Source organism: Sander lucioperca, chromosome 15 (genome assembly GCF_008315115.2).
Source record: "Sander lucioperca isolate FBNREF2018 chromosome 15, SLUC_FBN_1.2, whole genome shotgun sequence".
In the NCBI taxonomy this organism is placed as follows: domain Eukaryota; kingdom Metazoa; phylum Chordata; class Actinopteri; order Perciformes; family Percidae; genus Sander; species Sander lucioperca.
The window spans coordinates 30,498,786-30,515,885 of NC_050187.1; the positions used below are offsets into that span (position 1 = coordinate 30,498,786).

Below are 17,100 nucleotides of genomic sequence, written 5' to 3' on the forward strand. Positions count from 1 at the left end.
ATCTAACTTCATAAAGACTAATATTTGAGTGGCCCTGTAAGGAGAAAAGGGTTGCAAAACACCCCACACACACTCTCTATAGTCTCAGACTTCTTTATTTGTTCTTTGTTAAATGCAAAACAAAATACAGCTGGCACCAATCATCACACGAAATCTGCTTTCACACAGTTAGTCACACGTTTGTCGAGTATGTGGCTGGTATGTGTGGTTTTTTTTGCAATTATATGCAGACTTCACATTTCTGGCAGAATAAACCAAGCTGTGAATTGTTTGATGATATCCACCAACGGGACTTTTGTTTCAAATGTGAGGCCAATCTTTGTGTTTCTTGGTGTTGCTCCTTCTGTTGTCCCTGAAATCCTTTCGAAGCTGAGAACAAAATCGCCACCTCTTTAGAGTCCTTTTTAGAGTTTAATTTGTCGCCATGTAAAACTCCAACTGTGACGAAGCTCTACTTTGTACATCCTAACCTGTGTGTACCTTTTCTTGTGTTCTTTGTCGCTGTGTTTGTGTGAGAGTTTGTGCTCTCTCACTGCAAAGATCTCTGCGTGTCAATGTATGGACCGAATCACTGGGACGTCACGCTAGCAAAAAATAAATAAATTCCAGGCAGACAGATGGCCGTTAATTTGAATGGCTGAGATATGTGAAATTGACAAACTTGTTTATTTCCTTTGTCATTTTCGACCATAACTGTAACGTTTAAAGATATATACGTAGTTAACCACCTATCTTGTGTTTCTGCTGTACTTATTTTCTGTACTGTGTTGCTTTGCTAGCGTCTTTGATCAACCAAATCTAGCGTTACGAACAGCAGCATCTTACCGGCAGTCGGCCTGACTGCTAGTCTGGGTGGTTTTCATTTTCTTTAGTAAATTAGGTCTCAAACCTAACGTTAGTGAAAGTGTTGAGATATGAAAGGATCAAACATGCATTTTAGATGAATGAGATGAGAGTGTATCCAGGTCTTCTCTCGTCCCTGTTTGTTCAGCACTGTTAAATTGTATGTACGGGACGCAGGACTTTTCTACCCAGAAGTTATTGTAAACAAACTGGATTCGTGGGTTCAGCCTGCGGTGAGTCTGACAGCAGCACCTCAGTTCTGTGTTTAGGCTTCAAACCCTTTTGTATTGCTTAGATCTGTGAGATCTTGTTAAGCCTAATGCCCTAGTTGTGTAGTTATACGTATCTGTTTACATTTTGTAGATAGCACCGCGGTTGTAGGGGGGGGGGAGCTGCCATTTTCTTTTGCACTGTTTTCCTCAGTTTTACTTAATTCTAGGGAGATAGGTTCAGTGAATGTCTTTTTGTTTGTTTGTATCCCCTCGAGTTGTTTTGGCCTTGGTTTATCCTAAATGACATTGCTTTCTTTTGTAGTAATACATTATTTCACTTTAATTGCAATTTAGTTTTTAGACTTTGATTTTGGGAACAAGCTTTTAACTTTTGTGATCGAGTGCAACACATTCACTTTGAAATGTGTTGTTGCATTAATTCCGTGCTTCTACAACAGTGACTGGTGAAGAAAAAATAATTAACTGCACTGTTTAATTATTTAAGTATAAAGTTAACAAAGCAAAGTCAAGCATGTGGAGTTTCCCTTACCCGTTTGTGTCGAACGGGATGTATTCAGAGAGATACAACAACGCCACTCAGCCTTGCTACCAATTAATGTGGAAATATTTATTTTATGTATGTGTGTATATATATATATATGTGTGTTTAAGTTAACAATGTATTTAAGTTGATTTATCTTGAATACACGTTTTCCTTTAAAAGCTGTTTTAATTAATTTTCCCACCCCACACATTCTGTCTGACATTAACATGACTAGAATAAGGTAGATTATATTTTACCATTTTATGAGCACTGCGGAGCTCTGTCATCTTAGTCTGAGCAAGCTGACATTTATTTTGAAACCATATACAGAGGAGGAAGAATATCAGTCACTTACAGATGGCATATTCTGTTTAGGCCTTAGCACACATTGTTTACTGTCATTTCCCTAACTGTAAAAGACCAACAATTGCTTTCCTTTTATTTATTTCTCTGCCCAGATTTTTATATTTCAGTCTGGGTAATTCCAACCAGAAAATGATCTGACAAAACAAATTCTCACAGCTGAGATCCCCAAGCATCATGCAGCTATAGTAACATCTATGGATGAGAGCCGGCAGGCTCAATTGTCAGATGGCTGGTAAATTATACCAGCACAGACGAAAACGATGGAAGCAAAAAGCACTTAGCAGCATGCTTACTGGAAGACTCTTTTTATTTCGCACATGTTCACAGAGAAAACAAAACTGTTCTTTTGTTAATGAGAGGTACTGTAACAGATATAAGATGGTCTTGATGCACGTTGTGGGAGCGTGCACAAAGCTTCTCCAAACAAGATAATCTCAGTTTAATCTCTTGAAAATCCTCCTCCTCACCCACAAAGCCCTCCATAACCAGTCTCCTTCCTACCTCAGAGACCTGCTCCACCGCCAGAATCCCCCCCTCCCCCCCCTCCGTAACCTCCGCTCCTCTGACGCAAACCTCCTTTCCCCACCACTCAAGACCAAGCACCGTACCCATTGCAGCCTCCTCCCTCTGAAACTCCCTACCCATACACATCCGTGACTGTACTGACCTGGACACATTCAAAACACTAATCCAAACACACCTCTTCAGATTAGCTTTCCACATACTATAGTCTTATATTTCTCACCTGATAGTCACTGATTTTATTGCTTTTGATTGCTTTTAATATGCTTGTTTTATGTGTTTTTAATGTGCTATATGTGCTGGTTTTACTGTAAAGTGTCTTTGAGTACCATGTAAAGCGCTATATAAATAAAATGTATTATTATTATTATTTGTTGAAGGAGGTAACAGCAGAGGAAAGGGGGAGATGTCTGATCTATTCCAGACAAGAAGGAATGTAAAATAGTTTTCACATAGTTTCATAGTTCACCAAAGCAAACAAATCCTCCACAATCCAGTGGTGGAAAGTAACCAAGTACATTTACTCAAGTACTGTACTTTTACTCGCACTTTTGGTACTTTGAGTATATTTTGAACTTTTCCATATCCTGTATACGGATGGGGATCGTTCATTTTTATTGATATTGATACAATTTTTTAGACTGCTTAACGATCCGAGTCTTTGTCGATAACATTATCGATACTTTTCTGTTATTTGGTGGAAAGACGAGACAAATCTTAACAGAACTATTATTGCTTTTATTGCAGTCTGTGACTGTTTGATTTTTTTCTGTCTCTGTCGCTGTTTTTGCCCTCAGAACCCTAAGGTATTTTTGACAACTATTCTGCCCTTGGGTGTTTCGTCTTCACTATTTACAATCTTTGTTTCTGCAATGATGACCCAGCCTTCCATTGGTTGACAAGACATAAACAAGCTTTTGATTTGTCAGAATGGTCTCCCAGAGCATCATGGGAAAATCAAAATGGCGGTTAGTATTAAAGCTAGTGGCGATAAACGACCGAAAATTCATTAATTATGGACTTAAGTGTATCAATCTTGGATCTGTTTGGAATTATAGCACAAGACCCTGAAAAATGATGCAGTTTATTGTCGTATATGACAAGCTCGGGCTCATAGGGTTAACCAGCTGACTAAGCGGCCCACAGAGCGTTAGCCAGTCTCGGTAGCCTGACTATGATTTGTGGTAGAGTGGCTAGTCTTTACCTATGGTCTTTATGCACACACTGTGCTCGTAAATCATTTTTCCGCTTTGCCCCTGTATCTATTTTTAGACATAACGTTATATGATCCACAGCAGTATCGATAAGCTCGGACTTTATTGATTTTCGGGTTTTGGGAAATTTGGAACCGGGTCCTAATACAACCGGATCTCGTGTCCCTAGTCCTGTATTTCTACACTGTAGTATTGCCACTTTTGTTTTAGTAAAAGATCGGAGTACGTCTTCTGCCACTGCCAAACTATGAGACTCCATGGTGCCATTACAGACGTCAGGCTTTACATCAATCTCGTCTCGTCTTGAATTTATTAAGGGTGGGCTGAAAAGAAAGCTTTGATGAGGATGTAGTGTTGTCCAGATGATCCTTTTTATAGCATCCTGCTATCCTGCTATAAAAAGTATTTCATGTTGTCTCATTGTTAAGCTGAGCTGGATGCCTCCAGCAGGCCTGAAGATGAATTTAGGTCGACTTCACACTACTGCTCACTGTCTCTTATGGGAACTTGTTGAATACGATTCATAATGTTTCAGTTCCCAACAGGAGAGATGTTTGTAGATATGCTGTGGGCCGGAGGCTGGTGAATGAATCAACGGGCTAAATAATTCTAGTATTACACAATCACTAAAGGATTACATTTGTTGACAGAACTTCAAATTTGACCATTTCAACCTCACACTTATCAGATGAAGCTGTCACATATTGAGAAATGTTTTGGTCTTCTGTTACATGTTATCCAGTTACTTCTTAATTTCCTTCAGTGCCTCAAGTGATGCATGACCAGGCCCACAGGTCATGGCCCGGCCGCCAGAATACTCGCTGACGAGTTCCTCTCCCAGGTCTCTCTCCAGGAGGGGGCCCCTGTTTCCTTGTTCTTTTTCCCCCCGGGACCAATTTGCCTTGGGAGACCCTACAGTACCATTAGCTATCGCTCGGGACAACACAGCTCCCGGGGTCACATATGCAATCATGCCACCTCTAAAATTTCACTTGAATTGTATATGAATGATCCTAGATATTCAAATTATGACCTCCTCATACATCATCATGTCTGGACTGCCAGCAGGAATTTAAAAGCTTATGATCATTATTTGAACTTTACTTTTGGGTTGTTGATTTATGTGGTGCTACTTGCAGAATGTTAAATGCTTCTCCTTCGTCAGGTTTCACAATTGTGTATCTGAGCGCGTTAGTAAACCCGCTTTTATTTAGTTTTCTCTGCTAGAGTGACAGTTTCCACGTCTATTGTAGCCAGCTTTATTCATCTCCTGACTTTACCTGTGCTTGGGTCCACGTTTACACCTTGATGTTCACTGTTGCTGCTGCTCTTGACGAGTATACCAACATCATCTTGCTCTGGTTCCCAATTAAAATTCACAAGCAATTGTATATTTTGTAGTTTGAATATTTCATATATCAGTGGTGTGTACTAAAGTGTGCAACTTGGATTCAAAAAACAAACATGAGGGCAAAGTAAGTACTGCCATAAAACACTGCAAAACCATTGAAGTCCACCTTCCAGTCACAGGGCACTTTCACCTCCACTTTCCCTTAACAATTACTGGACGATCAATGAGTTAGACACAGCTGAGAAATCGTCAAACAGTCTCTCTAATGTAACACATTGCGCCCAGTGTATGACGGCATCGACGAAGCTGTGTGTGTCTCTCTCTTTCTCTTTCTGACAAAACAATGGTTAGCAATCGTGTTTTCCCTTCACAAAGTGGACTCGAAAAGATGTTGTGGTATCTGTAAAAAACTAACTTTTTATACTACCATATCAATGACATAATGATAATTTTAGAACAGGCGTGTAGCCAGTAATGGGCCAGGGCAGCACTGGCCCGCCCACTTTACTCACTGGCCCATCCAGCCAGGTTTAACCAAAATACATTTTGTTATTAAAAAATGTTAAAATTGTCAAATGTATGTTAAAAAAAGAAATAGTAGCAGAACTAGTGTGTTTAATGTGTCTTATCTTCTGATTAAAACAAAACTGTTTAAACAATTACTGTAGGAAGCCTCCGGAACATAGTGATTCTACCTTTTCTTATTATTACACATCTTTCCTCTGCCATGGGAGTCTATGGCAGCCCATAGAACCGTACAGTAAAAAGTTGTGAAATTTGACACATTGATTTGGGACAGTCCCATTATTAATTTCACCAAGTTTTAGGTCTGCATCACAGGTAGTCTAGCGCCACCAATGGGTCAAAGTTGGCGTTGCATCCATGCGATTAACTGTTGCACCATAAGCCCGATTTTGAACATCGAGATATAGTTGGAATCTTTGGATGACGCCGAACTCAACACACCCCATGATGTCAGTATCCGCCGTGTTGGACCTTCCACCATATTGGATTTGATCAAAAACACTAAAAAGTTTTCACAGGTCACAAAATTGGTCAGATCTTCACAAAACTTGGCACAGATGATCGTCAGACCATGCCTCACAAAAGCTATCACATTGCGTATTGATATTCGACAGTGTTAGCCCGTCACAGCCAATCGAAATCGACGGCAAAGCTGCTAAACAGGAAGTGAACTCATATCTCAGGGAGGCTTTCACCTATCAAAACCATGGATGTATTAAGAGAACTGGATACAGTGTTTGGCGCGAAACCCTGTACGTTCCAATGAGAGTGCTCAAAAGCGCATAAAGCAAACATGGAGCTTGGATCTTCCGCATTGTTGGCCCATGACGTCACGATGGACACGCGCACTAGCAACAATTTGTTTGTGTTGTCTTAGCAACCGGTAGCAACATGCTCGTTCATGAGCTTCTCTCTCGTGTCTCTTACAAGTGGCAAACTCATGAACTCGCCGTTTTCATTGTCTAAAATATTCACTAACATTAAACACTGTGTTTTCGTTGTTCCCGATCGCTTACATGCTTAGCTAAATAAACAATAAATGTATTTAGCTAGACAACCAAGGAGATTTAATAATTATGTCGTGCTACTAGCTAGCTAGCTAGCTACTAACTAGCGCTAGCAGTTAGCCTGCAGTTTCATGAACAAAGCTCATCCATGGCTTCATCCTTCATCCACGTTACAAGCTTTACAGCATACAGCCCTCGGGTGTATCATAAGAGAGAACCAAGGCAATGTAATCACTATGTCTGTAGTAACGTTATGTAGGCATATAGCTAGCTATGTAGCTATAGATCTTAATACAGCCATGCTAGCTACCCCTGATGTTAGCAACTAGCTAGCCGATAGCCCCGCCAGTTTGGGAAACGCTAATCATAAGATAATACCATGGACGTATTAATAGAACACATGGTGAATTACAACCATTAGCTATATCCATTATTACAGCTAGCTACATGAGCTCGGAAGAACAGTCTTGTGAGCGGGCGGGCGCAGTCCGCTAAGCCCATGGTGGCTTTTAGACATGGCGCGCTTCCTGGGAGCTTGATCAAAACCAATTAGGAGGAGGCTCAAAAAATTTGGTGACTTTTGACCACTATGGGGGCGCTATAATCACAGGAAGTATGCTCATATCTCAGCAATGATTTTACGTATAGAAACCAAACTTAGTATATGGACTTGGGACCCCATTCTGAGGACACACAATAAATTTGGTGACTTTCGACCACTAAGAGGGCGCTAGAGTTACAGGAAATGAGCTCATATCTCACCAACGCTTTCACGTATCGAAACCAAACTTGGTACATGGACTCAAGACCCAATCCCGAAGACGTAAAATAAATTTGGTGACCTTTGAACACTATGGGGGCGCTATAATCACAGGAAGTGAGCTCATATCTCAGCAACGTTTTGATGTATGAAGTCCAAACTTGGTACAGGGACATGGTAGCTGATTGTGAGGACGTGCAAGGAAAGTGGTGTCATTTGGCCTCCAGGGGAGCTGTAATAAAGAAAGTGAGCTCATATCTCAGCAACGCTTTGATGTACTAAAGCCAAAGTTGGTACAGGGACTTGGCACTTGATTGTGAGAACGCACAAGGACATTGGTGTAATTTGGCCTCTAGGGGCACTGTAACAATGTAAATGAGCTGATATCTCAGCCATTCTTTATCCAATTGCCATCAAAGTTGCTGTGAGTGCTTGCTCATGCCATGGCAACACCATTCCTGCTAGTGTACTGCTTGGCCCCCTCATTGCTGCGTGCAGCTATATTTGGTTGCTTTTGGTTGGAACAGGCAGACTGTCTGCTAGCTACAGTAGCTTTTCAAACAATGTCTTGTTAAAAGTTACCGTGACAACACTGGCTTTTCTTTAAAGCGGTATGGACAATTTTCTTGGTTGAAATACAGTGTAAATAAAGACGAGCTTTTCTGCAGCATGTGCAGACATTTCCCCAGCAGAGCTGACACCCCGACAGCAAGAGAGGAGTTTGTTTGAGTGGCCCTCACATATAACTTGTTTCATGTTTCTTGTGTTATTATTAACGCGCTGAGAGAGTTTTCTGCAACTAAAAGCTAACACTTGCGCTATTCCGCTGATGTCTTTTGTGTCTTAGTAGCCCTTACACTAGGTTTTTTATCTGGCTTGGAAATCCAGCGTTTTTCAGGGTCTTTGTGCAATAAATCCCAACTCTTACATCCAAGATATATCAACTTTATGTCCATAATGTATGGATTTTCTGTCATTTATCGCCGCTAGCTTTGATGCTAACCACCTTTGATGCTAACCACCTTTTGATTTTCCCATGAGGCTCTGGGAGAGCATTCCGATCAATCACAAGCTTGTTTATGTCTTGTCAACCAATGGAAGGCTAGTCTGACTATTCATGCATGCGTTCGTGCGTGCGTCCAGCTTGGTGCGTCACAGATACACTGTCTGAGATGATGCTGCGCGGGCTAGTTTCCATTATATCTTTTTTAATTCAAACAGTGCTTGGCTGGAAGTTTTCATTCTTTGATTTGCAGCTCGTGATCTGACCATAGTTCTGAGGCAACAATGCTGTAATAAATGCAAGAGAGATGTGTTACATGTGCGATTTCTTTCTGATGTATGCTATGTCATGCAGTATGTTAACACATTCTCTACTGTTATGTTTAGTTGTGTATGTTTAGTTGCCACTTTGTGAAACAAAATGGTTCATTATTAACAGTGCTGTGTAAAGCCGATGCTGCTGATTCTGCCAGTGCAAATATATTTTAGCCTGGTTATAATATACAGGTTTTGTCTATACTGTTGTGTACAGCCATTATAGACTGAGCTTGGTTGAGCATGTTGTATAGACAGTGTTTTGCTGTTATTGCCGTTGTAATGCAGTATGTTGGAAAGTAAAATTGGTGCTGTTTTTTTCAGTTTGTCTGTTTGTCCTTTTTGCTATTTCTAAGTTAGTGTTTTTTCTGGGAAAAGATTGCCCACTCACTTTTGTACTGGCCCGCGCAAAATACAATTTCTGCCTTCACCAATGTTTCAGAATACCAGTTATACAGTGAAAATAAAAAAGCCTCATTTTTTTACACGTACATTTTCCTGTCTATAAATATACATATACAGCATGTACAATTTGTGTGTTCAAACACCCCCTCCACAAAGACGTCATACACACTTTTACAAACATAATGTAACATGCAACACCTGACAGCATTAATGAGGAAGTATATCTCTCTCACTCACACAAACAAAACTAAATGCAAACTCAATCTTTTCTGTTTCCAGCAGGCCTGGGCTTGGGGGGATTAAATGACACACACACAAACACACACACCAACACTCTTGAATCGGTCTCACTAACACGGCAACCAAACATCTCCTTTTCTCCGGAAATGGAATATCAATCAAAGCTTGTATACAAAAGTTCATGGTTTAATTAATCGCGGCTGCTTCAAATGTTTTTCCCCATTGGAATATCAGAGTCGCAGCTGCTCGCTCACCACACGCTCAGCTAACATAATACACATGTACAGCCTTGTTTAAAGCAGTAATCTTTCAGAGGCAATTGGCCCTATCCGGCAAGCCGCCACATCTTATGACACCCGGTAACAGCTTTCCCAGGCTTCTGATAGGCTAAGATGCCAGATGGCTAACGATGATGGATAGTTTATTTACTGAGCTGAAACAAGGTTGTGGAAAGATGTGGATGGAAAAAAACTATTTCTCCAGGCGGTGAGGCTGTTCTCGGTTTGCTTTTGTTGCTTGTGTCCTTGCTTGTTGAAATTCATTTTTGGTTTGTATGTCTGTTTCTCGTTTAATTCATTTGCTCAGTAATTTCGTTGTTTTCGTCTTTGTTTGGGGGTAGTATAATACTATGAATGAAGTATTATAGTGTTACAGAGACATCCTATCCTACAAATCGTATCCTACAGACTGAAGAAAACATCTTTGTTTGGTGCAGATCCTCACAAGAATCACACTATAATCACACATTTTTCAGTGAAAATGAGAGTAATGGTACAAAAATTATAATTTCCTCCAATATTGTAAATCATATCGCAATCACAATATCAGTCAAAATAATCACAATTAAACATTTTCCTCATATCGTGCAGCCCAAATTTTTTGTGAGACATTTCTGTAAAGGATGGGATCAGACAAATAAATTTCACCTCTGCAAAGTTTTCAACATATAAACTAGGGGTGGGAATCACCAGAGGCCTCACGATACGGTATCATCACCATACTTTTGTCACGATACGATATTATTGCGATTTTAAACATTGCAATATTCTGCGATATATTGCAATTTATTCCCTTTTTTCCAATTTCAAATTTTTTTCCAATTTCAAATCATGTCCCCAAAAGGAAATTTTGTCACCATCTGTTTTATCTAAAAAGATAGATTTCTGTTTGTTCATCTCACTTCAATTTTATTGCTGCAAAATGGGATTGTCAAGCAGACAAACTGACCAACACATATATAATGAAAGATCGATATTTGGCGTCTGTGTAAACACAAAACTGAATTGCTAGCTTAGTCTTGTAACTAAGACAACTGCTGAATAAAAAAAATATTTAAATGAACAGATTCAGCTACTACGTCCGCGAACTTCACTTGTAGACTATTTTAAGATTGCGCCATGTCACCAACTCACCAGCACTGAAGACACACCTTCAACCTGTTGTAATAGAAATACAAATGACTGGCGTGTTGAGCTTACGTGCCGGTGCCAAGCCAGCACATGTGTATGGAAAAACCCTGTATGAGTGCATTTACTGTATATGCACTCAAGTGTCTTCTGCAGTAATCTGACTTTTTAAATGCCGTGTATACAGTATGAGAAACCTGGCTTGTGTAATAGGGATAGAGGCTTGAAGAAACCTGATTTTCTCAGCTCGATTATAATTTAATATCTCACTTAAACATTAAGTTAGACATTGATAATACTGTACATAACCCATACTTTTAAAGAAACTGGTTTCCACAGCTGTATAGTCGACTAAAACTGTGATTTCTCATAAAGAATCAGGAAGCAACTTCTGGTATCAGTAATAAATAAACCTAAAAAAAGTATGGTTCTAAAATAAGGTCAGGGGTAACCGAGTAATTTAATAACAGAGACAATGCAGGAGAGAAAATCTGAATGCTTTGTAGTGTAAATCAGAGATTCAGCACTGCACACCATTACTTGCCCACAAGGTTGGCTAATTTTAACTATACTGTTGTACTTTAATACTACTGTTATACTATAACAATGCATCATATTTGCATGCAACTATAGTCTATGTTTTGGAGCTGTCCAACCTTGTTCTTGGTATCATTCTGGTCTACCAACTTTGACACGTTTTGATATCTGTATAATAGGGGTGCACGATATATCGACTCAATATCGTTATCGCGATATCACGTTGCGCGATATTATACCGAAAGTCTCGCGATAATTACGCGGTATTTTGCGTTGCATCCCGCCCGACATGTACCCAAAGAGTATAGAAGCAACAAGAGGAGAATCTCAATAGAACGTTGTGTTACATTCAGTCCAAGATGGCGGAGCTGCAGTTCCATTGAGTTTCTCCTCTTGTTACGTCTATACTCTTTGATGCACCTTTCGAAAAATACACATCACTTGGTAGCGTTGTATTTCCCCTGACTCATTTCCTGGTTCTCCTTCTCCATAAACAATATGAAATCAAGGAGAGGGTTAACTTCTCCTGCTACAGATTTCCCACCGTGGTCAGAAAGAACAGGGGAGACACTTTGTTTCTCTCACTATGACTCTAGAGTCGCTACTCACTCAGAAGAGAATCGGCGTCACTCTCTCACTTCTTCCTCGCTCTACCACACACACACACACATGCTGGCTCGACGCACACACCAAAGCACGTATAAACATCAGATGCGTGGAGCCTCCGCAGAACCATAAAACAAAGCGAAAGAAAAGAAAGGACCTAAAGAGAGAGCGAAGAGTGGAGCAAAAATAACACAAAAGTAAGAAAATGAGTGTTGCTCTGGGAGACGACGAAATAACAGAGATTGAAAGGAAACTTTAGAGGCCAAAAGTAACCCTACAGTCACATTAGCTTAAAGAGAGCGACATGCACTCGCTTGTGGGCGCTCTTGGGCGTGCCTAGCCTACCCCTGGTTGCTTGGCAACAGTAAACAGAAATTCTCCGGTGCTACCTTAAACCACGTCTTAAAAGTTACTTCAGAGGTATTGTTAAGTCACAAGAACGATGTTTAGTAAGAACGATAAAAGTAACACAATATATGAGATTAAATGCCAAACATATCAGATATATACATAAATACGATGTCTGAAGCGTTTTCCGCCATCTTGAATTATTTTCTTCGACTAGCTCGAGCCACTGACATACGTCACGCTGCCCTCACGCTGCCTTCACTCTGATTGGCAGTCGCTCGTGGCCAAACGGCCACTACCAGAGTGATAGAGAAACACATTATATATTTATAATCTCTATGACATTTATATCTCTATGGCTCTGGCCACTCCCATTGAAAATGAATGGTAGTCTGTCGCTTTTTCTCTGTCTCTTGTAGCTAATGTGACTGTAGGGTAATGCCTCCTCCTCGGTAGCTTGGAAATACTTTGGCTTTAAGCCAACAGATGTGCATTGCATTGTTTTTTATGTGTATATACAACCAGTACAACATGTCCTGTTCTATAGACATGCTCTTTATTTATTTATTTTATACTGTCCAACCAGTAAAACATGTTCTGTTCTGTAGACACATGTTGTACCAGTCCAATATGATGTGATGTCAGTTGAATTAAACCTTGTGTTGTAAGAAAACTTGTTTTATTTGTTATAAATCTATTTTGATGCGTTTTCCCATAACTTTGGTAATTTTACATATGTTTAAAAATATCGAAATTAATATAGATATCGCAATATTCATTATCGGTATCGCAATATCACATTTTTTCAATATCGTGCACCCCTACTGTATAAGGAAATACAACCAGACCCAGGAGCTGCAATATTTGGAGTAGCAGTAGGAGTAGTAGGAGTAACAGTCTGGTGTCCTATTCCTGTCATTATTGGGATGACGGTTAGTGTTGATCCAGAGTAAATCTGCCAAATCACTCGAGCAGATGTGACAGCACATCTCAAGCTGGGGGATTTCTGAAGTCCAAAAGCCTTTCCCTTCCTTATTTTAACATACATAGATATGTATCAAAACATAAAGCACTTGGGTATCTGTGCATTATGAACATTTTGTATACCATCAATTGAAAAAAAAATAGTGGTGTGGACGTACTGTATGAAGAGGCGTAAAAAAGAAATATTTAGGCAAACCACAATTACCGCAAAGTTGTAATTACTGGAAATCCCCCAAAATGGTTTGAAATATGGTGAGATCAAATTCACTTTGAGTTTCATTCAGTACTTGCTTCTTGTTTTATAATTGTTTACTGTAAATCTTTACCAACAGTGAAAGGAAGTGTCCTTGACTCAGTACTGTACATAAACGTTATTTGAATAACACCTGATCATCTGGAGAGATGTTTTTCTTCATAATGTGGCCACACCCCAAAGCATTTTGAATGCATTGTGCGTTACACCTGCATCAACATATTTTTATCCATCAATAAATGGCTTCCAACGCAAACTGTTTAGCTGTTGATGTGGATGAAATAGCAATAGACATACATAGCAATCGCACAGAACAGCAAAAGGAAAACGGGAAGCAGATGATGGAGAGAGAAAGCTGTCCTGCTGCTTACACACACACACACGCACACGCACATGTACACGTACATGTACAAATACAAGCACAACACACAAAGGGCTTTAGATGGTGACAAGACACCACTACAAATCTGCTTACAGTCTGCTGGGAGCAATATAAAAGATCTACAATGTCAACCATATCTCTCTCTCTCTCTCTCACACACACACACACACACACTCTTGTTCCTTTGCCCACTCACAGACACCAGTGTGTGGGATTTAATTGGGTCCTTTCAGTTTTCCACTGAGTTGACGACTCAAAGCAATTACAGACACAGACAGTCCCCAGCACACTACAGAGCAGCGCTTGATTTTCAGACAGCCACACCTGAGGGGCATTCGTCATCTATAACCTCGGCAGCAGAGGGGTGCTTGTTTTGTTGACAAGCACCACAGTTGAACGCTTGTTTTACAAAAACACTCTGTGAGGGGCGCTTGTTTTTTTACATACAGGTACACCTGAAAACCATTTGTTCTGCTTGCTTCTGTTTGTGTGCAACCACTCTGGGACAATTTCTATCAGTTAGAAGTTGCATTAATGACAGTGGGTAAAAATAAGTATTTACAGTAGATGTGTTACTTAATCCATTACTGCATTTGAAAATATACTCAAGTGAAAGTACATAAGTATATCAGCTGCATGTATTAAGTATAAAAAACATAGTATTAATTTCTAGGGGTTGGAATCACCAGAGACCCCACAGCACGATATCATCACGATACATATGTCACATTACAACATTATTGCAATTTCAAACATATTGTGATATTCTGCGATAAACAGCAATTTATTAGCCTTTTCCCAACTTCAAATTGTATCCACCTTCAAATTATTTCCCTAAAGGAAAACTTTCTCATCATCTGTTTTATCTAAAAAGATACATGTATCTGTTTGTTTTTCTTACTTTAATTGTATTGCTACAAAATGGGATTGTCAAGCAGACAAACTGACCGACACATATATAATAAAAGTTTGATACTTGGCGTCTGTGTATTGATACAGCATTGCCACAGGAAATATCACGATGCTATCCTGTATTGAAATTTTTTTCCCGACCCCTGTTCATTTCAAAGAGCTATATTAGGCTACTATGTTTGAAATATTTCTGTCTCAAGCAAGCAGCATAATTAACAGTAAGTCAATAGTATACAGTGGGGATGCATATTAAGTGCTCTGGGGTCCTTCTGTAAGTTGTCTCGCTTTGCCCGACCTTCCTCGCTGCGGAGGAGGGTCTGGGTAGTCCACCCAGCATTCCGGGATGGGAGAAAAACATGCTCTGGTTTATTGGCATTTCTTTAAACCAATCACAATCGTCTTGGGCGGTGCTAAGCTACGGGCAGAGCTAGGTGCCTCTGCAAAATAGCCTCTAGAAGGAATTTGTTTTAGTCGTGCAACAGAAAACTCAGATTGGACAGATAGTCTAGCTAGCTGTCCACCGGAGTTTAAAATTCCAGCACAAAGAAAGCGGAAAGAAACGGACATCGGCGAAAAAACATGCATCCGGCGGAATTTCCTGTGGCACCGGAGCAATCCCGGAAGTGGAACATTGAGGATATAGACTATTCTGTAGTAACTTTGGGATACATTGGTATTGGTGAAAGCTACAAGCAGCAAAACAGGCACGTTTTGAACCGGCACTAGTTTTATCTAACAATAATACAGTTGGGTAGTTTTATCTATAATAAACCAAAAGCTGTTTTTTAGAGGCTGGTTATAGCAAAATCGTCTGCATATTATCAAGGCAAGGCAAGTCAGCTTTATTTGTATAGCACATTTCAGCAACAGGGCAATTCAAAGTGCTTTACGTAAAAACTGATTAAAAAATTAAAAACAGATAAAATACGAGAATAAAAGTTACAGTGCAGTGTAAGAAATTAAACATTAAAGAGCAGTTAAAACAGTTAAATATATAAAAGCAGATAAAATAGGAATTTCTCTTTCTATGCTTATATAGATTGTCATACAGTGTCAACAATGCAACTTCAGTATAAGAAATGAACAGTTATTTAAAGAAAGGCAACATCAAATAGATAGGTCTTCAGCCTTGATTTAAAAGAACTGAGAGTTGTGGCGGACCTGCAGTTTTCTGGGAGTTTGTTCCAGATATGTGGAGCATAAAAACTGAACGCTGCTTCCCCCTGTTTAGTTCTGACTCTGGGGACAACAAGCAGACCTGTCCCAGACGACCTGAGAGGTCTGGGTGGTTCATAGTGTAGCAGCAGATCAGAAATGTATTTTGGCCCTAAACCATTTAGTGATTTATAAACCAGCAAAAGTATTTTGAAATCAATTCTTTGAAGCACTGGAAGCCAGTGTAAAGACTTCAGTACTGGAGTGATGTGATCCACTTTCTTGGTCTTCAAGACCATCAAGTCTATCAAGTATACATGACTCTCAACTAAATGTAGTTGAGTAAAAAGTGCAATACACTGAATTGTTGTAAAGTAGAAGTATAAGGCAGAAATACTCTAGTAAAGTAAAATGACCTTATAATTGTCCATCTACTTTTGAAGATGTAATCAAGGTTTACTCACAAGGAAAAAATACAAGCAGGTAATATTTCATTCTGTGGAGAAAAACCCTGTCAGTGGATCCCAGGAGTCAGTGTTGGAGGCTTATTGTGTCTGAGTTCCTGCTGACGTGTGAGTGCAATAACAACAAAAAAAGAAAGACAGAAACTACACTATTAAAGTGAAATATCACTGTGATCTTTGACCAGGTAGGGCCAAGGGAGTGCTTGATGTATAGATCAGTAGAAAAAAAGGGCCACAGCAGTGCACTTGTTTTCTTACAACATAGCGTTGAGAGACTCTTAATTTTTAGACAGGGCCAGCAGCAGGTTGATTGTTGTGCACAATCACTGGTGAGGGACGCTTGATTTATATACACACACCGCTGAGGGGCACTTGTTTATTTATTCATTCTGTATTTGCAGTGCGTAGGCCTGCCCCTTTGATAAACAGACACATCGGAGGAGGGCTTGATTTTTCAACAGCCACCGCTGAGAGGCACTTGTCGCCTGTAACCTCCGTACAGTGGGGTGCTTGTTTTGTTGACAGGCACCACTCAGGAGCACCTGTTCTGTGGACAAGCATGAGTGAGAGGCGCTTGTTTTGGGGATAGGTACTGCTGAGGTGCTCAATCATCAAGTACAGTCATCAATGACAAGAGCTTGATTTTAGGAACAGGTGGCTCTGAAAAACCCTTTTTTAACAGGACATTGTTGTTGCAGTTACTTTTTGAAGGATGGCCACATAAGAATTCAAGTTTAGGAAAAATTG

General features: G+C 39.9%; 2 long non-coding RNA genes across 2 annotated transcripts in view; one reads left to right on the plus strand and one right to left on the minus strand.

Moving 5' to 3' along the window:
* Positions 1-972: 972 nt before the first annotated feature.
* On the minus strand, positions 973-14,641 carry LOC116061735. The gene is made up of 3 exons (XR_004107797.1): positions 14,626-14,641; positions 14,319-14,320; positions 973-1,052 (listed from the first exon to the last, which is right to left on the minus strand). It is a non-coding gene; the product is annotated as an uncharacterized LOC116061735 (long non-coding RNA).
* LOC118493227 overlaps positions 7,168-17,100 on the plus strand; it is a 12,910-nt gene continuing 2,977 nt past the window's right edge. Inside the window, exons 1-2 of the long non-coding RNA XR_004895216.1 lie at positions 7,168-7,772; positions 16,659-16,665. This is a non-coding gene — a long non-coding RNA (uncharacterized LOC118493227). The remainder of the gene's footprint in view (positions 7,773-16,658; positions 16,666-17,100) is intronic.